Here is a 26,408-nt window from a genome sequence, read left to right as displayed (position 1 = left end):
TTCATCTTCTCATTTGCCTTCCCAAGGACTTTTCCCCAAATGCCAGAAGGAAAAGAAAGGCATCACTTTAGATGTACAGAACAATGAAGGGAAAAAAAGATCACATCTTTTGAACTTCAAGGGTCTGATTCCTAGTAATCTAAAGGAGACAGTGATTTTTTTCCAGGGTAGATTTGGCTACACGCTTTTTCTTTTAACCTTTTGCACTGATTTTAGATTCTCACTCCAGCATCAGAGGCAATCCATTGTAGTCTTGAATTCCTCAGAAGCCTTTTAAAAAACCTGTTTCTCTGATTTTTGGAGCCAAGACTGAAATGTAACCTTTACTACCCCACCTAATTGAGGCGCACCTTTACGAAGGAAAGAGATGCCAGGGCCTGGGATCAGAGGGCCAGGCCAGGGCCATACCGTGTCTGCCTCCCTCTGCCTGGAGAAACAGGCTCCTTCTTCGAGGACAGGTGGCATGCACTGTCTTCACTAGTGCTTTCCAATCTCCCCAGAAAAATAGGAATTATACTAATCTCTCTGCTCCTATAATATTTCCTGTTCCTCTGATCTAACAGGAAAATATGGTGCTGTAATTCGTTATATAGATTGATACCTCAGCTTTTCTGAAGGCAGAGAATCCATTCTTATAGCTTTACATTTCAGTTCTAAACAATACCCCGACTATGTTTGGAGCTTGGAAAATATTTCTGAATGTGGGAATTATATACTGAATAAATGGGTAATTAAATAAACTAATGAGAAGAAGTGAACACTATACTTTATTTCGATAAGTCTAAGATACAAAAATTTCTACATTTTGATGTTGGAAAGCAGGATGCATTTCATAGTCCATGACGGGTCATGGTTTCTTGGGAAGCTTTTCTTATTTCTTAGTGTTCCAGGGCTGCTATGGCCCAAAGGTTACTGCAGGACAAGGTTGGCCTTGAAAATAGTTGGCCACTGACTTCCCGTGTCTGAAGTCCCCTCTAGAATGAAGGTTGCTCTCTGATAACGTTCTGCACCAGATTAAACAACAATTAAGTGTAAAAATGCTTTAATCCAGTTTTTAAAGTCTATAGTATCTACTATTGAAAGAGGAGTAGGAAGATGAGCACACTTGTCACAAGGGCAATATGACAATAAATGTGCAGAGTCTTACAACTTCTGTATCTTTTATTTCAGGACATCTGCAATATTTCCTAAGAGAATGATTGTTTGAAAAAAGATTAACAGGGCTTCCCTGGTGGCACAGTGGTTGAGAGCCCGCCTGCCGATGCAGGGGACGTGGGTTCGTGCCCCGGTCCGGGAAGATCCCACATGCCGCGGAGCGGCTGGGTCCGTGAGCCATGGCCGCTGAGCCTGCGCGTCCGGAGCCTGTGCTCCGCAACGGGAGAGGCCACAACAGTGAGAGGCCCGCGTACCGAAAAAAAAAAAAAAAAAATGAACATACAAAGAAGTTCAATGCACAGCAACGTAGTAGAAATAACACAAATGACTGAAAGATAGGAATTGTAAATACAGTAAGAAATAGTTACATATATATATCTCATAGGGCTCTTTGAAGTCATTAAAATAATATTGTAAAAGAATATTCAATGATATGCAAAATACTTATGATGTACCGTTAAGTACAAGTGGCTGAATGAGAACATTATGTACAGAATTGCCTCTTTTAAAAATAAAATTAGATATGAATTATAAGTAATTATTATATGTGTATACTTAAACATGCACATAGAAAAATACCAACTAAAAAGTTACAAGTAGTGATTACTTTGGAGCCTGAAATTATAGGTGATTTAATGAAAAAATATTTAATTATGAGAATTCAAACACAATATTACAAAGAATAGAATAATGAACCCCCATGGACTCAACACCTAGTTTCAGTTATTAACTCATGGTCAATCGAGTTTCATTTATATTTCCATATTAACCCTCCCACCTACCCCAACTGGTTTATTCTGAAGCACATCTAGGCATTGCATAATTTCATTTGTGACATTTCAGTGTGCATATCTAAAACATAAAGGGTCTTAAAAAACTATCCACACTACCACTATCAAACTAACATAATTGTTAGTACTCCTCAGTATCAGTATTAAGGGATCAAATTTTCTCAATTCATTCACTAATATATTAATATACAAAATATTAATATATGTATAATGTAAATATATATAATGAGTATATAAGAATATATATTGTTTGGTTTATTCAAATCAAAGTCTAAAAATGACATTTGGTTGATACATCATCTAAGTGTACTTTAATCTATAGATTCCAACTCCCTGTCTCTATTTTTCCCCTGCCATTTATTTGTTGGAGAAACTGGGTTGTTCATCCTGTAAAATTCCCATACTCTGGATTTTCTCAGTTGCATCCCCATAGTATGCATAGTATATTTCACTACCTTCTGTATTGCCTGAAACTTGTAGCTGGATCTAGAGGCTTGATTAGATGTAGGTTAAAGTTTTTAGCAAGAATACTCACGTTGCTGATCATCACCTACATCCATTATTCCATTAGGGGCTGCAAACTGTTGATATTCTTTCTTCTTTAGCTGGAGTAATTCTATATAGAAAAACTTCCCCTCATCAATTATTTGATTGTACTGAGGTATAGTTTGTATAGCAAAAGCAGGATAAATGCTTGTGTCTTTTCTTTATACACCTGCTTACGGAACAATGAGTTCATCCCCAGCATCTTCCAAAGATGATCAACAAGTTTTTAAAGTGTTATTATGAACACATGGATTTAAATAATTTAGCATGTCTGATCTGTTGCAGTTATTACTCCTACTGTTGCTCAAATTTCCCCATCTCTGTCTGGTAAGAGCCACTTGAAGTTGGCTTGTGAAGTTTTCTGACCTGACCTTGTTTTCTGGGAGTGTTGAGAGAGTGACAGAGAAGATGCTGGGGAGAGAAAGACAATCATGTATGCCATGGTCTGCCATCTTGATATCATCTTGAGGGGGATGGGAAGCCACAGAAGGGACTTCAGCAAGGAGTGACTTGGAAGGGACCCAGAGTGGAACTGCAGATGGATTTTGCAGATGTTCAGATCAAATGATGGCAGTGGGGAGGGAGCGGAGTGGGGCAGATTTGAGAGGTGTTCTTCTTGCACTCTAAGAGCACCCATTCTCAGGAAGCTTTTTCCTAGATTCTGGTTCTTTAACGGGGTCTCAAAGAGATTTATACACATCTTCAAATGGTTATCCAAACATGATTTGGAAGAAAATCCTGAACCCAGGGGCTCTCTGATCTCAGCTAGCTCATCAGAAATATAGTCGAGGGCACATTATCAGCTCCCATAAATCTGCGGGGTTTAGACAGTGATGGGGACACTTTTATTAACTTTCTAAGTATCTCCTAACAGAGGAGACCTTGAAAGTGGCACATGTTCCTTTATCAATCATTATCTGGAGCAGTGCTTCTCAAAATAGGGCTTGTGAACAGGATCCCCTCCGGAACTATTTGTCACTGGTCTGCAATGAGATAAATATAGGAACTGAGAGTAAGCGTTAGAACTTTTATAGCAATTGGACAGAGGAGTAATTTTATGTCTGTTTAATCTAAACATTAAAACAAATCCCTGGGCTTCCCTGGTGGCCCAGTGGTTGAGAGTCCGCCTGCCGATGCACGGGACACGGGTTCGTGCCCCGGTCCGGGAAGATCCCACATGCCGCGGAGCGGCTGGGCCCGTGAGCCGTGGCCGCTGAGCCTGCACGTCCGAAGCCTGTGCTCCGCAATGGGAGAGGCCACGACAGTGAGAGGCCCGTGTACCTCAAAAAAAAAAAAAAAAAAAAAAAAAACCCCGGGGGGGCCATAAAAAAAAAAAAAAAAAAAAAAAAAAATCCCTGAGGATTATATTTGGTACCATTTAAATTTCATCTTTATAACAATTCACTTTCATTATCTTTTCCAAGATGATTGGTCAGTGGTGTGTTGGGGGGACGGGGGGGGGTGGGGTGGCGGAAACTTGTTACTTTCCACACAGAATTTGAGAAATGCTGGTGCAGAAAACATTCTAACATCTCCTGACTGCAGTGAAGAGGGAGCTCATAGTTGTAAACGGTGACCTTAAATACTCATTTGGAAGTCGTTTGGGAAGAAATCCACACATAGAGAAGTTTATGCTAATAGCAAAAAAGAGACAAAATGTAAAAGCAATTATCTTTGCCGTGTAGCACACATTTATAGTCATTGTTAAGTAGTTCTGTGTTTTCCATTACAAACTTGAAATTGCAGGAGAGGAAAATGCCTCATACGTGATGTCCTGATTGTATCCATTCCACTAACAATTCAACCTGCTAGATCTTTGTACGGAAAATGTATTCCATTAGCATAAATTATGTATGCAGATGAAAACGTGCTCTAGCTCTTCTTAATAGCCATTTTAAGCCATTTCTGACACACCCCTGCCTAAGTTTCCAAAAAATACAAGTGGTAGGAACTAATTAATCAGGTTCTGTTTTTGTCAGCCTCCAAGAGTCAGAGCGAAGGCAAGCCATTGATTTTGCTGCTTTTGAAAAGCCTTGTTTGGTAAGTCATCCTTGTTAACAGGATCAATGTTGGCTGGCTTCAGGAAAAACTAGAAGATTTAACAGTGCTGGAATAGAGCCGTCAGACCGCCTGTGATAGAAAAATTAACTTTGAGGAAAAGCCGTGTAACTTTGCCCCAATTTCTCCTCTTAGATTATGTTCGACAACGCACAGATGGCGAAGGCTCAGGAAAAAGTGTGTCCAGGACGCATTCTGATTTCCTTACCCACCAGACAGAAAATGCATTGGAGAGAATTTTATTCTCCCCCAGATTAAATTTGACACTTGAAGACTTACTATATTGGTGAAATGAAACATGGCAATGTTTCTCAAGTTTACAGGATTGAGTATTCTTCCCAGGAGAGACACAGCACAGCTCCATCTTGGGAAGATGGAGCAGAACACAGAGAGCATCTCTTAAAGGGACACTGGATCTCCTGGTTAATGCTGTGTTCTCTTCCTTTACTGAGTTAGATTATGGGATACCACAAAATTTACATATTTATTAAATGTCATGATAAAAAAGTAGTGGAATGGCTTCATTTTGCATACTGTGGGAAAGTATAGGTGATTTAATGTTCAATAAATTTGGAGCAATTCGCTATTCATCTGAAAAAAATGAATTGTTTCTCTATGTCATATCTATAAAAAATTAATTCCCAACATTGTAAAAACCCTTGAGTGTAAAACAACAGCAGCAACCATTCTATAACCTGGGGATTTGGGAAACCATTAAACTAATACAGGAAATTGCACATCTTTAAAGAAAAATATAGCCCTATTTAAAAATGGTAAAATTTTTTTTGCATCACAGAAGATACGAACAAAATCAAAGTTTATTGATAACTGAGAAAATATTTGCAGTGACTGTAATTGAAGTATCCATTAGGATAATTTCAGCTGCAAATAATACACTATCCCCACCCCCAAAATGGCCTAATGCTATTTTCATCAGTTATTTTGGGGAGTGGCATATCTCTTTTGGAAGGCCTCCACTCCCATAAACTTTTTCTTATATCTTATTGGACATATTAGGACATGAGGCCACTTTCATACCAGTTTCTGGAAAATGGGAATGATATTTTCATCCTGGGTTAGGGATCGATACTACTTTTTTTTTTTTTGCGGTACGCGGGCCTCTCACTGTTGTGGTAGTAAATAGTTTTAATATGAAAAAGAGCTCCTTCAAATTGGTAAGTGGAAAAGCCCAATGGAAATTTGGGTAAAGAAGATGAATTAGGCAATTCCAACCAGAGAGAATTTTAATGGTCCCTAAGGCAGAAGAGACTGTCAACCTTGCCAGTAGGTTGCCACAAAATCAAACTGCAAAAATTAAAAGAGAGAGAGAGAGAGAGAGAGAGAGAGAGAGAATACCAAATGAGTGGAAATAGAAAATTGCCAGAGCCTTCCCAGAAAGTGATTTTATTAAAACGTAAAACATTTATTCTTTGAATAATTTAACTTGAGGAATCAACAATATCAATAGACAAGGGTATATGAATAAGAATGTCTATTGAAAAGTTGTTTGTAGTAGCCAAATAAAACATTGAAATAACCTAACTTTTCATCCAAAGGAAGGTGGCTGAATAAATTGTGGTACGACTGTGACATGGGATATTATTAGCTAATAAAAGGAATAAGTCAGATCTGTAGTTGGGAAGGAGTTGGGACGTAAGGGAAAAAAATAAGTAAACAAATTAAGAAAGTCATGGAAAAAGTGTACAAAAACATACATCACTGATTCTGTTTATAAGGATAAAATTTGGAACAGAGTTGCAATGTCCAGGAAATGTTCAGTTAACCTGAAGTAGGAAACACTCTAGGACCTAGAACCCCACATTTAGAGACATGCACCAAAGTGTGCACTGTAACTGTTCTCATGGTAAAAATTGGAAACAGCCTCAAGGCCCAACAGTAGTAGAATAAACAAATTAACTTGTACCATAATGTATAAATATACTACATGTTGTATGGATATTATTATAATACAGTAAAAAGTAAATACATTACAATTATATATAAAACATATTAACTATAAAAGATATTGAACAAATGAAAGCAAGTTGTAGAATATGTACAGTATGATAGTTTATATGAAATTTAAAATCAAGGAAACAATTATTTCTAACAAGAGAGAGCTGGACGAAGATGCATACCAACTTCAAGATGGAGTTATTGCTACTGGGGAAGAAAAGTAGGATGGACAATGAGATTAAGGCTTCAACTCTACCAGTAAAGCTTTGCTTCTTAAAAAATATGGAAAATTGTTGGCAGGTGTCAAATCTGGGTATAGGTACGTGAGATTTCACAATACTATTTTCTGTATCTTTTTCTTTTTTCTTTTGCGGTACGCGGGCCTCTCACCGTTGTGGCCTCTCCCGCTGCGGAGCACAGGCTCCGGACGCGCAGACTCAGCAGCCATGGCTCACGGGCCCAGCCGCTCCGCGGCATGTGGGATCTTCCCGGACCGGGGCACAAACCCGTGTCCCGTGCATCGGCAGGCGGACTCTCAACCACTGTGCCACCAGGGAAGCCCTTTTCTGTATCTTTTGAATATTTGAAATCTTTTATAATAAGAATATATTTTAAAGGGGAAGTTTCGATTCACTTGGCTTGTTTATTAATCCATGAGGTTTGTTCCTTTCATCCACGATTTTCCACATTTACTTTAAAAACTCACATCTTTATTAAAGCGGAAAAAACAATATTCAGACAGAAATTGAACTTAGTACCTAATAAATTCATCCATATCTAGGCATTGCTTCATTTTGAAATAAATTCTCTGGATCACCTGAAACATAATTCAGCCTCATGCAGTGAAAAATCCCAATTGTTTCTGAAATAGACCCAGATTTAAACCGTGATCCCCAAATTTCCTAACTGTATAATCAAGGAAATTATTTAACAAATTGAGCCTGGCTCACTGAATGTTAACGTGATTTGGCATAATTTGGTGGTTATTGTAAAGACCAAATAAAATGTAGGTTAAATGCCTAGCATAATACTTAGTAGGTATTTGGTATTCAAAGACAATGGTAAGTATAATCACAGATAATACTCACTGAGATCTTAACTATTTCCTACCTCTTTGTGTGCATTTAATCACCTCAACAACCCTGTAGATACATTTATGATGCTCTTTATTTTCTGATGCAATTAAATAACTTGCCAACAGTTAGCAAGTATTTAGAACTTAAACCCAAGTTTGTCTGACACCAAATTCTGTGTGCATAAACACTAAGCTACAGGATGAGAAAGCCATATATATATATATATTAGAAGAAGTCTGTAAATTTTGTGATTCTGACCTGGAACTCAATGAACATACCTATGCTACACCAGATAGCTCAGAATCCAATCTTAATAAGACCTGACTCCTGATTGATGTTGAGCCAACCCTGGTTTCTGCATCCTATTTCTTAAGGAGTGAGCAAAGTTTCTGAAAGTTCAAAGCCAAACACAAATAATGAGATAGTCCAGGATCCCCCACACTTCACCTGTGAGGGTGGGTATTCAGGGGCTTTGAGGTAGAAAATATTGGTGAATCTTACCAGAGGGACTGTTACTCCAGGTCCACGGGCTGCTCCCTCTCCATCCTACTTTCCAAGATGACTACTGCTTACCTTGGAGAACAGGACAGTATCTGCTGCAGCTGCTATTTCTTCTCCAACTCTCTGCAGTAACTCATCAGTTACTCTCCCTACAGCTGACGTGGTCTGAGAAGTGGGGCGATGCTCAAGAAGGCCGTTCTTTGTCCTTGTTTCTGTGCAACCATCTCTTCTCCTGTCTGGTCACCAACAATCTAATGGTCAGGCTTTCCATTGTGTCTTTGCTTCCCCACATCTTTTTCTGAGGCTGGTTGTATTCTCTTTACAGCTATTTCAGTGCTTTCATTAGGCACTAAGAGGAACTTCCCACAATGGGAAAGCAAAACACATACTGACTATAATGTAAGTACACGGTTTAACTTTTAATGGAAACACTAGAATTACAGCTCCCTCCTCCTCTTCCTTCTCCTCTTGTTTTCTTCTGCTTCCTTTTAACTTCTCAAAATTTCAAAAATACACAAAAGTGTAAAGACAGAGGAATAGAACTAGCCCCCATGAAGAACTCATTCCATGGCTTTAAACACCTTGCCAATATTGCTTCATCTATCTCTCCTTTTTCTTTTTTGCTGATTTTAAAGAACATCTAAAGGATCTTTCCATTTTTGCCTGTGGTGCAGCATGTCATCGGTTTGTTCCTTCAAATGCACTCCCTACCTTTTAGCTCCTTGCTCTGTGTCCAAAAAATCTTAGCTTTGTCTATATCATGGATTCCTTTCCTTCTGGCTTCCCATCAGGTTTGACAAATGAGGAGTATTACCAAGAGACTGGAAGGTAGGAGAAGATTGAGGTTGGAAATGTGTATCTCTAGCTGCATCTGTTGGGTCCCAGTGGCTTGGCCACATCCCCTTGACCAAAGATGCAGCTCTTGTCAGGCAATCCTCACCATACAGCTCTCCCTGGATTCATCAAATTATCCAGTTTGTGTGCCATCTTTTCCTACTGGGATCCTGGCTGGTCTACCCCCACCTCATCCTCTGAGCCTGTTTTTATTCCTGTACATCCGTGTCTTTGTTCCTTCAGGCTGCTATAACAAAAAAATACCATAGACTGAGTAGCTTATCAACAACAAAAATTCATTTTTCACAGTGCTGGAGGCTGGCAAGTCCAAGAGCAGAGTGTTGACAGTTTTGGTGTCTGGGGAGAGGTAGATGGCTGCCTTTTCATCGTGTCCTCACATGGCAGAAGGGGCAAGGGAGCTCTCTGGGGTCTCTTTTATAAGGGCACTAATCCCTTTCATGAGGACTTTGCCTTCATGACCTAATCATGTCTCAAAGGCTCCACCTCCAAATACCATCACATTGGGTATTAGGTTTCAAAATATGAATTTTAAGGGGGTGGGGAGGTGGGACACAGACTTCAGTTTATTGCACTCCCTGTGCCAATTAATAGTCACTAACTATATAATATACTAAGATTGAAACAATATTAACCCATTCTCTGGCATCCCTCATACCTGATAAGACCTGGTTAAAGCCTCCCCTCAACTACCTATTTTCAGTGACATCATTCAGAATTCCATGAGCTCATCGACTTCAGCCAGCGTTATATTTTTATTTTTTATTTATTTATTTATGTTTTAAAAGTAATTAATTAATTAATTTATTTTTGGCTGCGTTGGGTCTTCATTGCTGCACGCGGGCTTTCTCTAGTTCTGGTGAGCGGGGGCTACTCTTTGTTGTGGTGTGTGGGCTTCTCACTGCAGTGGCTTCTCTTGTCGCGGAGCACGGGCTCTAGGCGCAAGGGCTTCTGTAGTTGTGGCTCGCGGGCTCTAGAGTGCAGGCTCAGTAGTTGTGGCGCACGGGCTTACTTGCTCTGCGACATGTGGGATCTTCCTGGACCAGGGCTTAAACCCGTGTCCCCTGCATTGGCAGGCGGATTCTTAACCACTGTGCCACCAGGAAGTTATATTTTTAAAATGTAGTTCTGGCCACTAAAAGTGTTGGTAGATTTTGGTAATTCTCCAAGGTCTGAAGAATTAAGTGAGGTGTTCTGGTCGATACATGTACGTGTACTAAGAAAGCCCTTTAATATCCTCTAAACAAATGACTACTGCGAGACTTGAAAATTTTCTATTTACGTATAGGTTCATTTTTATCTTAATATGCTTAGGATCATCAATGTTTATACCAGAGAGAAGGAGAGATTAATGAAGTAGAAATAAAGCATGTGATAGAGAGGATGAACAAGGTCAAAAGTTAGTTCTTCAATAGATGAAGCCTTAAATGTAGAAGACAGAGCTATAAAACTTTTAGAAGAAAATACAAAAGAATATGCTTATGACTTTGGCATTTGGGAAGAATTCTTAAGCAAGACACATAAAGCATACTCCAGAGAACAAGACTGATAAATTTCACTACGTTAACTTAAGAATTTATGTTTAACCAAAGGTCCATAAATAAAGTGACGTGACAATGTATAATATCCAGAATATATAAATAATTTTAACTGATGAATTAGAAAAAGAAAATGGCTCATAGAAAAATAGGCAAAACCTTGAAAATGTGTCATATAGAAGAAGAAATGAATGATGAAAAAATCTTACGAAAAGACTTCCAATACTATTTGAACTCAGAAAGGGCAAAGCAAAACTACAATGATATTTCATTTCACACCCATCACACTGGCAGAAATATTCAAATGTGTAAAATCTAATGTTGACAAGGATGTGGAGAAACAGGAACTCTTATAACTGTACCGGAGGAAGTGTGAATTGGTGTAGCACGACTTGAATACAGTTTGTCATTCTGTAATGCAGTTGAAGATAAACATCCCTCTAGACTTCCTGTTCCCATTTCTAGATATCTAGTTAGACATTTAGAAATAAGTCCTTGAAAATGTGCATCAGGAGACAGAATCAAAATGTTCATAGCTTAGTAAAGAACAAAACAAAAAAACCTAACAAAAATCCAAATATACATTATGAATAGACTGGATAAATGTATTGGGTGTATTTGCACAATGGAATATGACACAGCAATAAAAACATAAACCACAGCTATAGACAGCAACAAGGATGCCTCTTAGCCTTGGTGAATTTAAAGGTAGTCATAAAATAATGCATACAGTATAAATCCATTTACAAAAAGTGTTTTTAAAGTGCAAAAACCAAATAATGTACTGTTTAAGAATGCATAGGTATATGGCAGACCATGAAGAAAATACAAGGAACAATGAGCCCCAAATTCCCGGTGGGACTTCCTCTGAAGGAAAAAGGAAAACGATGGTGGTCTCCACTTTCTGACAGACGTGTTCCCGGCCCCTGACTGGCAGCTGGTCCTCACCAGGCAGCCTTGGAGGTCGTGGGCAGCCAGAATTGGTTCTGATTGGTTGATGCCTGTGCCTGAGTCTATTCTGATAGTTAAATAGGCTTAATACTCATCTTGGTATGTGGATATTTGCTGTCTAGTTATTCTTTTCATGTTACAAATATTTTTGTGACTGTTTGTACCAGTAGAATTCAATGGAATAGGAGAATCTATGGAGGAGAATGTGAGGAGGACTTAGTTTTGGTTTTCCATCCTCTCCTAAACCATAGACTTAAAAGCCAGACTTAATGACTGGTAAAAAATGAGTAAATAAAAAGATGAGACAGTACGGTAACTTGGAAAAAGAAAGAAACTAAAAGCTTAAGGAAAACAGGATTTAAGAATTGAGAAGTTAAATATAAGGAAATGAAGGGGGGGCAAAAGAATGATATATCAGGACTTCGACAGGTAATATTAAAAGTTTGAAACATATTAACAATCTGTGGAGAAATTAAAACAATCACAACAGAAAAAAACCAGTGGCTCAGAACTTAAAGTGATCTAATTATGTCATAGTTAAACTACCGAAGGGTGATAATGAAAACTAATAGGGGATAAATAATTAAAAAGAAACTTATAAATCAGATTAACAAATGAAAATTATGAAAGCTGGACGCTCACTCATTATTCAAAAAATATGAATTTTTCTATGTGCCAGGAAAAGTGCTCACCACTGGAAATTAAAGCTCAGACATCAACGGACATAAAAATTATGTTGATGTTAAATTATTAAAGGGTAAATAATAAAAGATATAAAATATTTAAAGGACAAATAGACACAAATTTTAAAGGACTGTAAAAATGAGAGATAAAAGGGATTATGAAATCCTGAAAGCTTAGAAGGTTAAAATGAGATGAAACAAATTAAGGTACTTTAAGAGAAATGTGTGAGTCCACTTTAAGAAACCAAAAAGCTTAGTGGTAATAGCACACGTTGGGAGTGATCACTTGCTGGTGGTGTGGCCATGAGCACGTGCCTAGTCTGCCTTCTACTTGCCTGGTTTGTAAAAAGTGGATAATAATGGTTCCTACTTGGGGGGTTTGTGGGGATCAAATGAGGTCACGAGTATAAAGCAATTAACGCAGTGCCTGGCTGAGGTCAGCTCTCAGCAGCAGTCAATCATTCCCTAAAATAAGCCCAAACGACTAATTTTGGAAACTATAGGACTGAGGAAAGGAAAGGAAAGACAGGATCCATAGGAAGGCAGTCAAGTCTCGTTTTGCCTGCTCAGCCAGGCCTGTGGCTGAGCTGTCTTAGGACCAGGTCGGTGGGGGTGGGGGGTGGGGGGAGGCGGTCTTAAGAGCTGACCCCAGTGAGAGGGTCATAACCTCTGACCTCTTGCTCTTGCCTATGACCTTTTCCAAGTTTGGGCCTCTGTGTCTGCCACCAGATTCTGGAGCACTCAGAGGTGGGAATGAGGCCCTCCCAGAAGGCAACTGTCTTGCCCTGCTGGAGTCCCTGCCCCTCTCCACACCCCGCCCCCCGCAATGGCAGTCAGCCCTGTTTAGATCCACAGTTAATTCCCCAATCCCTCAAACCTGCTGGGAATCTCTTCAGTTTCCTTTGGGGTGTGTTGTTGACGGGTGTAGAAAAGAGTACCAATCTTAACATCCCAACTCAATGATGACCAGGCCACCCTGGCTTTTTAGTCATTTGCGACAACACTTAAAAATCTTCCTCTGGATGTCCTGCTCCGTGTCAGCCTGTGAGGAGTTTCACCATGTAGTCAGGTCACACTGCAGAAACCACCACTTGTGATACTAAGCAAGCAGAGACAAATGAAAACAATCTGTCTGGGCTTGTTTTTTTCTTTTCCTTTTTCCTAAACTTCACTTTCAGCTTTACAATCTCACAGGGAGAGAAAAGGAGCTTTATTTTAGGATATGAATACTTCTGGATGATTTGCACACTGGCATTTGTATATTGCATGGAAATATGTTAAAAGTGAAGAAAAAAAGAGAGAGCAAATTGGCAAAGGTCTGTATCAAATCACAGAGGAGAACAACTTTCAGGGATTGCTAAGTGGGAAAGTAGTATCTGAAGTGATCTTCCAGTCAGGAATATTGGCAATGTCAAAAGTGTTCCATTTTATCCTCCAGCAGAAGCAGACTTTGCAAGCAAATTTGGCAGAGTGAAAGATCCTAAAGTGCGTTCTTAACTCTGCACATTTTCTTTCATGTAAAGTGCCAGTAAAGAAAATGAAAGAACTGAAGGAGGTACAAAGGGGGAATGAATTCTCCTTTGCTGTCCACACAGCACTGGAGAAAACGAAGGCAGTTGTATGCATTGGCATTACACAAGAGAATGTCTTTTCTTTTCTTTATTTTAATAGTTTTATTAGTTCTTGTCGATGTCAAAATTCTCTAGAGAGCATCTATAAGCCATGTCAAAACAGCCGAAATAATCCCAGAACAGAGATTCTGTCCACTCTGTCAACTTAGAGCTAAATGTAATGTAAAAGAATGTAAAATAAATCTCTTGAATCTGGTAAAAACATGGCAGTCGGGGGCCACATATTCATAAATGTGTTCTTCTCACATATCCCCCTTAAAATGACCACGGATGAGGAAGGGTTTGTACCACCACTCGAATTCCAGAAACTTCAAAAACATTTCATGATGAAATTAAGCTGACATGGGAGAAACTTAATGCACAGTTGAATTTCAAGAGAAGGAATTTAGTCCACCTGCGTAAAGCCTCTCCCTTTCGAAGTTCCATTGACATGACCAAAGAAATATGGAAATAGGAGAGGAAAATCAGTCTCAGTACTTAAAAAGAGAAAATGTCCTCAGTATGCCAGAAATTTGGGAGAACTTCTGCGTGTAGGACCAGATTGAGGGGTGCACCAACCACCCTGCAGCTTCTGGGAGACTCAAGTTCACAGCAGCTTAGTCAGGGAATGATGGTGACAGTGGGCCATTGGAGACACAAGGTGGGCCATTGGAGAGACAAGGTGAGTTTCTTCCAGTACCTCAGCGAAATGCCTGAGGCTGACAGGAAGAAGAGGGTCGGCAGACATTTTACAAAAGGTACAGAACAGCAGTCTATGAGTAGCCATCTGCGACCTTAAGAAGGGTTCATTTCTACTTGTTGCCCTGGACTGAGTTTGCGTAACCCAGCTCTGAGGCTCTCCTTTGCGTAGCATCCCTAGCCTCACTGAACTTGGTGACCAGAGTCATGGGCATTGGTGGACTTGTAAGTGTCCTGGGATGTTGCCACAGGTTTTAAGGGATCAAGCGCAAAAGGGTGTCCTTCTTGCTCAATTACCTATGGGCAAAGAGTTGCCTGCTGTCAGAGGACACTTGCGAAAAAGGCAACAGATATTGCCTCTGGGCTCATACGGTGGGCAGGCTCCCTGCTTAAGGGCAGTTCAGGCAGACTGTAAAAGTGACCTAGTTCCTACTCTTAGTGTGCTCCCTGTCCCACACCCTGCTGGCTTCTCTGTCCCATCACTTCCCTCCTGGTGTTCCCTGAATCCTTCAGGCCCAGTGTGAAATGTGTGTGTGTGTGTGTGTGTGTGTGTGTGTGTGTGTGTGTGTGTGTAGAGGGTGGGGTCAAAGAGTTGCCTTCCCTCTCCTATTTTTTTCTAAAGTCTTTGTCTAATCTTTCATTCTTTCCCTTTTCTCCCAAGACCTGTGTTTTTGATATCAAAGCCAGATAGGAGCTACTTTTATCTCTTTCTGCTGTCACATTCTCCTTCAGAAATAATGAGCAGAGAATAATCCAGGTCTTGCATAGAAAGAGTTGGGAGTGAAACAAAAAGATGAAATAAATATTGGCAGACTGGGGATACTTCTATAAATATTTCAAAAATATCATTCTGCCACATATTTGATTGAAAAATACCTGTTCTGTCCCCTACATTGACTCTTTTTTATGGGTTTGAAAGCCTAAGTTAAAATCCTATCTATATTAGTCTCGGATCACCAGAGAAACAGAACCAATAACCAATTCCTTATAATAAATCTCTTTATTATATAATATATATATAATAACTATCTGTTCTCCTGGTCTTCCAGCTTGCCAACTACAGATCTCTCTCTCCCTCTCTCTCTCTATGTGTGTGTGTGTGTGTGTGTGTGTGTGTGTGTCTGTGTGTGTGTGTATACACATATACAGTTGGCCCTCTGCATCCATGGGTTCCACATCCATGGATTCAACTAACCATGAATAGAAAATATTTGAAAAAATATTCCAGAGAGTTCCAAAAAGCAAAACCTGAATTTACCATGTGCTATTTATATGGAATTTACATAGTTTTCACAGCTCTTTACATAGCGTTTATGTTGTGTTAAGTATTATAAATAATTTAGAGATGATTTAAAGTATGCAGGTAGATGTGTGTAGGTTTTATGCAAATACTGCACCATTTTATATAAGGGACTTGAGCATCCTTGAATTTTTTTTTTAAATTTATTTATTTTTGGCTGTGTTGGGTCCTCGTTGCTGTGCACGGGCTTTAGTTGCAGTGAGCAGGGCCTACTCTTCATTGTGGCGTGCAGGCTTCTCATTGTGGTGGCTTCTCTTGTTGCAGAGCATGGGTTCTAGGTGGGTGGGCTTCAGTAGTTGTGGCACGCGGGCTCTAGAGTGCAGGCTCAGTAGTTGTGGCTCATGGGCTTAGTTGCTCCACGGCATGTGGGATCTTCCTGGACCAGGGTTCGAACCCGTCTCCCCTGCACTGGCAGGCGATTTCTTAACAACTGCGCCACCAGGGAAGCCCAACATCCTTGAATTTTTGTATCTGCAGGCGTCCTGGAACTAATCGCCCCATGAATTCTGAGGGACAACTCTGTATGTGTGTGTGTGTGTGTGTGTGTGTGTGTGTGTGTGTGTGTGTGTGTGTGTCTATGTATGTATATAAAAAATATATATATAACATATTAAATATTATAATATACACAAATATGTTATATATTATTATATATAAATATGTATTATATTAATACTTAAATAGGTATCATATGTTATAGATAATAGATATTTATTTTATATGTATATGTGTGTATATATCTACATATATAGTATAATAAAGAGATCATAGAGGCTAAGTCTCAAGATCCACAGTCAGCAAGCTAGCAGCCCAGAAGAGATAGTGCAGTTCTAGCCCAAGTCGAAAGACCTGAAAATCAAGAGAGCTGACGCTATAAGTTCCAATCTCAGTCTGAGGCTGAAGGCAGAGGAGACTGATGTCCCAGCTTAAGGACCGTCAGGAAGAGAGTTTTCCTCTACTTGCCAGAGAGCCTTCCTGTTCTTTTCAGGTCTTCAACTGATTGGATGGGGCCCACCCACCTTGGGGAGGGTCAACTTCTTGACTTCGTATACTGACTCAGATGTGAATCTCTATAGAAGCTCCCTCACAGCCACACCCAGAATAATGTCTGGGTACTCGGTGACTCAGTCAAGATGACACATAAACTTTACCATCACACTAACCATGTACCAATTAAATAAAATATTGGTTTCAACCCAAAGAACATTGCCACAGTGAGAAGGCCAGCCAGAGAGGGGCCCTCTTCTCTTGCTATGGTTGTACAGTCATGCATTATCTGATGCAAGGTATCTCACAGTGCTACCAAGAAACAGAAATCAAGCTGGCCTTCTGAGGGTGCGGATTAGAGTCTCTGACTCAGGCCACATCAGTAGATTCTTTATGTGGGTCAGTTTTATAGTTTCTGATAAAATGTAAGGGTACCAGCCAAAATTCATTGGTTAGTACAAGCATGTGATACAATCGTCCCCCAACTGCAGGTAAGTAAAGTGGGGAAAATCAAGTCAGCCATTGGACATTGAGAAATTATCCAACTAGCTGCTATGATTGCTAGCAGTTGGAGTCACAGATTGGCGTGGGTTGATATTATGACATTGAAGTTAAAGAATAGGGTAGTCCAGTACAATGCTTCTCAACCAGGGGAGACTCGGTCCACAGGGGATATTTGGAAATATTTGGAGATAATTTTAGGTTGTTGCAACTATAACAATGCTACCAGAATCTAGTGGGTAGAGGCCAGGGATGTTGCAAAACAACCTAAGTGCACAGGGATATTCCCCACCGCTAACGAAGAATTATCTGACTCAAAATGATAATAGTCCAAGTTTGAGAAACCCTAGTCTACCAGAATAATATTCTGCATTCTTCTTTTTTATTTTTTGGCTGCTTTGGCTCTTCGTTGCTGTGCGCGGGATTTCTCTAGTTGCAGTGAGTGGGGGCTACTCTTTCTCATTGTGGTGGCTCCTCTTGTTGCAGAGCACCGGCTCTGGGAGCATGGGCTTCAGTAGTTGCAGCTCACGGGCTCTAGAATGCAGGCTCAGTAGTTGTGGCTCGTGGGCTCTAGAGCACAGGCTCAGTAGTTGTGGCACACGGGCTTAGTTGCTCCACAGCATGTGGAATCTTCCCAGACCAGGGATTGAACCCGTATGCCCTGCATTGGCAGGCGGGTTCCTAACCACTGCGCCACCAGGGAAGTCCCTTCTGCATTCTTTATTGCTGCCAAGACAGTCTCTCTCTTAAGGCTGTCCCCTACACTTGTTTTGCCATAAGTTCAGGTGCTTCCCATGCTTCATGAAGTGCTTGAAGCCCATTCATGGCTTTGCCCTTGCTCTTCCTTCTCACTCCTGTCTTTGAATGGCTAGTTTCCTTCCTTTATCCTTCAGATCTTGATGCAATGGCATGTGCTCGGAAAGGCTTTCCTTGACATTTAATCTAAAATAGAATCCCTTCCCCCAATGCATCCATAAGATGTCACATTTCTTCATTATTATCATCTTTTATTGTCGACCACTAGAATGTACGCTCCATGAGAGCAAGACCTTGGAGTGGTTATCACTCACCTAAGAGTGCCCTGCACAACAGAACAAATATCCATTGAATTAATGATGAATCCCAATTATTTCCCAGTAATGGGAGCTAGAACCATTTCCATGGTTCTATAGCCTCTTATTAGAGCAAAGGTCAAGATATATTTTACAGTCTAAAATGTTATAATGGTAAATTCTTTAGGATGTTTGAATCTGTGTATAAGTATTTCCATAATTAAAAAAAACCTTATGTGATCAAATATGCCCATTGTTTTCTTTTATTCACTCTGGATTTCTTGTCTGAGTCAGAAAGATCTCTCATAATTTTTGTAATCTTGTTATTTAAATATTTTAAATCATTTATTTTCCAATATGAACTTTATTTTATTAATACAAACTGAAGGGTTTCTGTTTGGAACTTTGTTATATTCACATATCTGTTTCACTCAGTAGGAGAACAGTATGGAGGTTCCTAAAAAACTAAAAATAGAATTACCATATGATCCAGCAATCCCACTCCTGGGCATATACCCAGAGAAAACCATAATTCAAAAAGATACATGCACCCCATGTTCACTGAAGCACTATTTACAATAGCCAGGACATGGAAGCAAAATAAATGTCCATCAATGGAAGAATAGACAAAGAAGATGTAGTACATATATACAATGGAATATTATGCAGTCATAAAAAGGAACGAAACTGTGCAATTTGCAGAGATGTGGATGGACCTTGAGACTGTCATACAGAGTGAAGTAGGTCAGAAAGAGAAAAACAAATATTGTATGATATCGCTTATATGTGGAAACTAGAAAATGATTCAGATGAACTTAATTGCAAAGCAGAAACAGAGACACAGATGTAGAGAACAAATGTATGGTTACTGGAGGGTGGGGGAAGAGGCGGGGTGGGATGAATTGGGAGATTGGAATTGACATACATACACTACTATGTATAAAATAGATAACTAATGAGAACCTACTGTATAGCACAAGGAACTCTACTCAATGCTCTGTGGTGAACTAAATGGGAAGTAAATCCAAAAATGAGGGGATATATGTACACATATAGCTGATTCACTTTGCTGTACAGCAGAAACTAACACAACATTGTAAAGCAACTCTACTCCAATAAAAATTAATTTAAAAATTTCACCCAATGAGTTCAGGACTTAATGCATTCTCTTCCTCATGGCCTCCAAGACCTTATGTGACCTGTCATTGTCCATCACTCCATTTCACTTCCTGTCCTCCTCCTTTCTCACTGGGCTCAAGCCTCACTGGAATTTGTTGATTTCCTCAATTACTCCACACTTCTTACTGCTTGGAGCCTTCACATTTTCTACTCCTTTTGCCCAAAACACTCTTCTGCAATCCATCACCTGCAGGCTACTTCTCATCATTCATGTTTCATTTGAAATATCACAGCAGAGAGAATTTCCCTCTGGCCCCAAACTGTGAGAGACACTCCGTAAATCTCCTCTCTATCACCTGATCCTTGTTAACTTTTCATTGCACTTACTACCATCTGAAATTATTCTATGTGTCATTTGTTTACTTGACTATGGCCTGTCTCCTCTGAACAGAAGAAAAGCATCAAGCAAAGAAGAGTTGTTTCTGACTAGTTCACTGTGTGTTTCTAGCATTTAGAAAAAAGACCTGGAATTAGCAGGAACCCATATACTTGTTCATGAGCACATGAATAAAGGAAGGCATAAATGGAATCTCAGCAAATATACTTAAAAGATACAAAGTGAAACTTTAGAAAATTCTATTTTAAAATTTAAAATGGTATTCTGAAGACATTGCATCTCTGAAAAGGCATCATCTTTTCTCCACCACCTTTCTCTTCCCCATCTCCACTGTACTAAGATTGTCTAGTTAAAGAATTCTCTAATAGGATACTCTGCAACAATGGAAATGCCTTAGATCTGCACTGTCCAACAAAGTGACTACTAGCCTTATGTATTTATTTAGCGCTTGGATAGTATGATTGAGGAATTGAACTTAAAATTTTAGTTTATCTAAATTTAAATAACTTTGTGTGGTTAATGGCTACTATACTGGATAGTTCAGATCTAGAATTTTCAACCTAAGTTAATACAAATGTGCTTTTATTTCTTTTTCCTTTGCTTTTTTTTGTAGACAAAAATAGACATTACAATCTATATGTTCAAACTTTCTCCTTTATCTTTTTTTTTTTTTTTTTTTTTTTTTTTTTTTTTTTTTTTTGCTCAGCCGCTCCGCGGCATGTGGGATCTTCCTGGACTGGGGCACAAACCCGTATCCTCTGCAACGGCAGGCGGACTCTCAACCACTGCACCATGAGGGAAGCCCTCCTTTATCTTTTATAATAACTTTTTAGATTTTTTTGAAATGGAAAGGTGTTTATTATCTAACATTTATTTTATTTTTTTATTTTTAATTAAAAAAAATTTTTTTTTGGCTGCACCGTGCAGCATGTGGGAACCTAATTCCATGACCAGGGATCAAACCCATGCCTCTTGCATTGGAAGCATGGAGTCTTAACCACTGGACCACCAGGGAAGTCCCTAATGTTGATTTTGAAAGTAAGGAACATAATAAGATCTACAACCTCATATCATTTACGTAAATTAATTAGAAGCACCTTTATGTGTAATTAGTCTAACATTTTATAAGAATGTCTTTGATATATATTTGTCTTAGATATGTATAGTGTCTTTGAGATCTATATCTCTCTATATATAACCTATGGATATAGATATACAACTTTGATACACAACATGACAAACATGTAGCTGACAGTATCATCTGAAAAACTGGTCGTTTTTTCATCTCAAATATTTTAATCTCATTTATTTTTCTTGTCTGATCACAAGTGACTGAAGTTCCAAACCAATGTTAAATAATAATAGTAACAGGAGATATTTGTAATTTTAAAAATATATATATCAGAGAAATTCGTCAAACACATTAGGTTCTGTGTCTGTAGGAGTGAAGAATTGACACAAAAAGTAAGAAAAAAAGAAAATCAGAAATTTGCTTGCACAGACTGGTGATGACAGCTTGCCATGAACTGAGGAGCCTGGTTAACTCAATTCTTCGTGCTTTGGATCCAAATATCACATTACATCATTGCCATGCACTAAATTGTGGTCCCTCAAATTTCATATGTTGAAGCTCCAACCCCTAATGCAACTGTTTCTGGAGACAGTAATTCAGGTTAAATGAGGTCGTAAGGGTAGGGCCTTAACCCAATAGAACTAGGGCCGAATAAGAAGAGAACAAGAGACAGCTCTTTCTCTCTCTCTCTCTTTCTCCCTTATTCTCTCTCTGCCATGTGAGGACACAGTGAGGAGGCAGCCACCTGCCAGCTAAGAAGAGGGCTCTCACCAGAACCCAACCATGTTGGCACTTCCATCTTGGACTTCCAGTCTCCAGAATTTCAGGAAAATAAATCTCTTTTGTTTAAGCTACCTAGCCTATGGTATTCTGTTATGGCAGCCCAAGCTGACTAAGACAATCATATAATATTTTTATTCCATGAAAATGTGATATTTCAAAAGTTTGGATTGTTTGATAAGTGGTATTTGCTCAGTTGGCTAAACATTTTTGTTAAAAAACAAAGTTTATTTCTACTTCACATATTACACTAAAGTAAATAAATGTAAATGAAAGTAACAAAGTAATAAAGGAAAATTCTAAACAAAATACAAAACAGAAACAGACTCACAGACTTAGAGAACGAACTTATGGTTACCAGTGGGGAAGGGTGGGGGGGCAGATAGTTAGGGAGTTTGGGACTGACATGTCCCCACAACTATATTTAAAATGGGTAACCAACAAGGACCTACTGTATAGCACAGGGAACTCTGCTCAATATTCTGTAACAACCTAATTGGGAAAAGAATTTGAAAAAGAACAGATACGTGTGTATGTATAACCAAATCACTTTGTTGTACCTCTGAAACTAACACAACGTTGTTAGTCACCTATACTCCAATATAAAATAAAAAGTTAAAAAAATAAATTATCTCTTACAATTGTATTTTCTAATTGTTTGTAACATGCATAAAAACAATAAAGTTGATTTTTAACATTAAAAAATAAATAAAATATATCATCACAGGGTCTTTTTCTACAATATTAACATGGAAGACAAAGTTATAATGAAAATAATAGGTGGAGAGACCTTCAAGATGGTGGAGGAGTAAGACGTGGACATCACCTTCCTCCCCACAAATACATCAGAAATACATCTACATGTGGAACAACTCCTACAGAACACCTACTGAATGCAGGCAGAAGACCTCAGACTTCCCAAAAGATATATATATATATTTTTTTTCCTTTTTCTCTTTTCATGTGTATGTGTATGCTTCTTTGTGTGATTTTGTCTGTATAACTTTGCTTTTACCATTTGTCCTAGGGTTCTGTCTGTCCTTTTTTTTTTTTTTTTTTTTAGTATAATTTTTAGTGCTTGTTATCATTGATAGATTTGTTTTTTGGTTTGGTTGCTCTCTTCTTTCTTTCTTTCTTTTTTTTCCTTTTTAATAATTATTTTTAATTTTTTATTTTAATAACTCTATTTTCTTCCTTTCTTTCTTTCCTTCTTTTTTCTCCCTTTTCTTCTGAGCTGTGTGGCTGACAGGTTCTTGGTGCTCTGGCTGGGTGTCAGACCTGAGCCTTTGAGGTGGGAGAGCTGAGTTCAGGACATTGGTCCACCAGAGACCTCCCAGTTGAATGTAATATCAAATGGCGAAAGCTTTCCCAGAGATCGCCATCTCAAAGCTAAGACCCAGCTCCACTGAATGACCAGCAAGCTACAGTCCAGGACACCAAACTATGCCAAACAACTAGCAAGACAGGAACAGAACACCACCCATTAGCAGAGATGCTGCCTAAAATCATAATAAGGTCACAGACACCCCAAAACACACCACTGGAGGTTGTCCTGCCCACCAGAAAGACAAGATCCAGCCTCATCCACCAGAACACAAGCACCAGACTCCTCCACCAGGAAGCCTACACAACCCACTGAACCAACCTTAGCCACTGGGGGCAGACACTAAAAACAATGGGAATGACGAAACTGCAGTGTGCAAAAAGGAGACTCCAAACACAGTAAGGTAAGCAAAATGAGAAGACAGAGAAACACACAGCAGATGAAGGAGCAAGGTAAAAACCTGCCAGACCTAACAAATGAAGAGGAAATAGGCAGTCTACCTGAAAAAGAATTCAGAGTAATGATAGTAAATATGACCCCAAATCTTGGAAATAGAATGGAGAAAATGCAAGAAATGTTTAACAAAGACCTAGAAGAACTAAAGAGCAAACAATGATGAACAATACAATAAATGAAATTAAAAATTCTCTAGAAGGAATCAATAGCAGAATAACGGAGGCAAAAGAATGGATAAGTGACCTGAAAGATAAAATAGTGGAAATAACTACCACAGAGCAGAATAAAGAAAAAAGAATGAAAAGACTTGAGGACAGTCTCAGAGACCTCTGGGACAACATTCAATGCACCAACATTCGAATTACAGGGGTCCCAGAAGAAGAAGAGAAAAAGAAAGGGACTGAGAAAATATTTGAAGAGATTATAGTGGAAAACTTCCCTAATATGGGAAAGGAAATAGTTAATCAAGTCCAGGAAGCACAGAGAGTCCCATACAGGATAAATCCAAGGAGAAACATGTCAAGACACATATTAATCAAACTATCAAAAATTAAATACAAAGAAAACATATTAAAAGCAGCAAGGGAAATACAATAAATAACATACAAGAGAATCCCCATAAGGTTAACAGCTGATCTTTCAGCAGAAACTCTGCAAGCCAGAAGGGAGTGGCAGGACGTTTTTAAAGCGATGAAAGGGAAAAACCTACAACCAAGATTAGTCTACCCAGCAAGGATCTCATTCAGATTTGAAGGAGAAATTAAAACCTTTAAAGACAAGCAAAAGCTAAGAGAATTCAGCGCCAGCAAACCAGCTTTACAACAAATGCTAAAGGAACTTCTCTAGGCAGGAAACACAAGAGAAAGAAAAGGCCTACAATAACAAACCCAAAATAATTAAGAAAATGGGAATAGGAACATACATATCGACAATTACCTTAAATGTAAATGGACTAAATGCTCCCACCAAAAGACAGAGACTGGCTGAATGGATACAAAAACAAGACCTGTATATATGCTGTCTACAAGAGACCCATTTCAGACCTAGGGACACATACAGACTGAAAGTGAGGGGATGGAAAAAGATATTCCATGCAAATGGAAATCAAAAGAAAGTTGGAGTAGCAAATCTCATATCAGATAAAATAGACTTTAAAATAAATACTATTACAAGAAACAAAGAAGGACACTACAAAATGATCAAGGGTTCAATCCAAGAAGAAGATATAACACTTGTAAATATTTATGCACCAAACATAGGAGCGCCTCAATACATAAGGCAAATGCTAACAGCCATAAAAGGGGAAATCGACAGCAACACAATCATAGTAAGAGACATTAACACCCCACTTTCACCAATGGACAGATCATCCAAAATGAAAATAAATAAGGAAACACAAGCTTTAAATGGTACATTAAACAAGATGGACTTAATTGATATTTAAAGGACATTCCATCCAAAAACAACAGAATGCACTTTCTTCTCAAGTGCTCATGGAACATCATTCAGGATAGATCATATCTTGGGTCACAAATCAAACCTTGGTAAATTTAAGAAAATTGAAATCATATCGAGTATCTTTTCTGACCACAATGCTATGAGACTAGGTATCAATTACAGGAAAAAAACTGTAAAAAATACAAACACATGGAGACTAAACAATACACTACCAAGTAACCAAGAGATCACTGAAGAAATCAAAGAGGAAATCAAAAAATACCTAGAAACAAATGACAATGAAAACACAATGACCCAAAACCTATGGGATGCAGCAAATGCAGTTCTAAGAGGGAAGTTTATAGTAATACAATCCTACTTCAAGAAACAAGAAACATCTCAAATAAACAACCTAACCTTACACCGAAGGCAATTAGAGAAAGAACAAAAACCCCCAAAGTTAGCAGAAGGAAAGAAATCATAATGATCAGATCAGAAATAAAGGAAAAAGAAATGAAGGAAACAATAGCAAAGATCAATAAAACTTAAAGCTGGTTCTCTGAGAAGATAAACAAAATTGATAAACCATTCGCCAGACTCATCAAGAAAAAAAGGGAGAGGACTCAAATCAACAGAATTAGAAATGAAAAAGGAGAAGTAACAACTGACACTGCAGAAATACAAAAAATCATGAGGGATTACTACAAGCAACTCTATGCCAATAAAATGGACAATCTGGAAGAAATGGACAAATTCTTAGAAATGCACAAACTGCCAAGACTGAATCAGGAAGAAATAGAAAATATGAACAGACCAATCACAAACACTGAAATTGAAACTGTGATTAAAAATCTTCCAACAAACAAAAGCCCAGGACCAGATGGCTTCACAGGTGAATTCTATGAAACATTTACAGAAGAGCTAACACCTATCCTTATCAAACGCTTCTAAAATTTAGCAAAGGGAGGAACACTCCCAAATGCATTCTACAAGGCCACCATCATCCTGATATCAAAACCAGACAACGACGTCACAAACAAAGAGAACTACAGGCTAATATCACTGATGAATATAGATGCAAAAATTCTCAACAAAATACTAGCAAACAGAATCCAACAGCACATTAAAAGGATCATACACCATGATCAAGTGGGGTTTTTCCCAGGAATGCAAGGATTCTTCAATATACGCAAATCAATCAATGTGATAAACCATATTAACAAATCGAAGGAGAAAAACCTATGCTCATCTCAATAGATTCAGAAAAAGCTTTCAACAAAATTCAGCACCCATCTATGGTAGAAACCCTCCAGAAAGTAGGCATAGAGGGAACTTACCTCAACATAATAAGGGCCATATATGACAAATCCACAGCCAACATCCTTCTCAATGGTGAAAAGCTGAAACCATTTCCTCTAAGATCAGGAACAAGACAAGGTTGTCCACTCTCACCACTATTATTCAACATAGATTTGGAAGTTTTAGCCACAGAAATCAGAGAAGAACACGCAATAAAAGGAATCCAAATCGGAAAAGAAGAAGTAAAGCTGTCACTGTTTGCAGATGA

Source organism: Lipotes vexillifer, unplaced genomic scaffold, assembly GCF_000442215.2.
Source record: "Lipotes vexillifer unplaced genomic scaffold, Lipotes_vexillifer_v1.1 scaffold532, whole genome shotgun sequence".
NCBI lineage: Eukaryota > Metazoa > Chordata > Mammalia > Artiodactyla > Lipotidae > Lipotes > Lipotes vexillifer.
The sequence above is the reverse complement of the archived record's forward strand: the minus strand, read 5'-3'. Positions refer to the sequence as shown.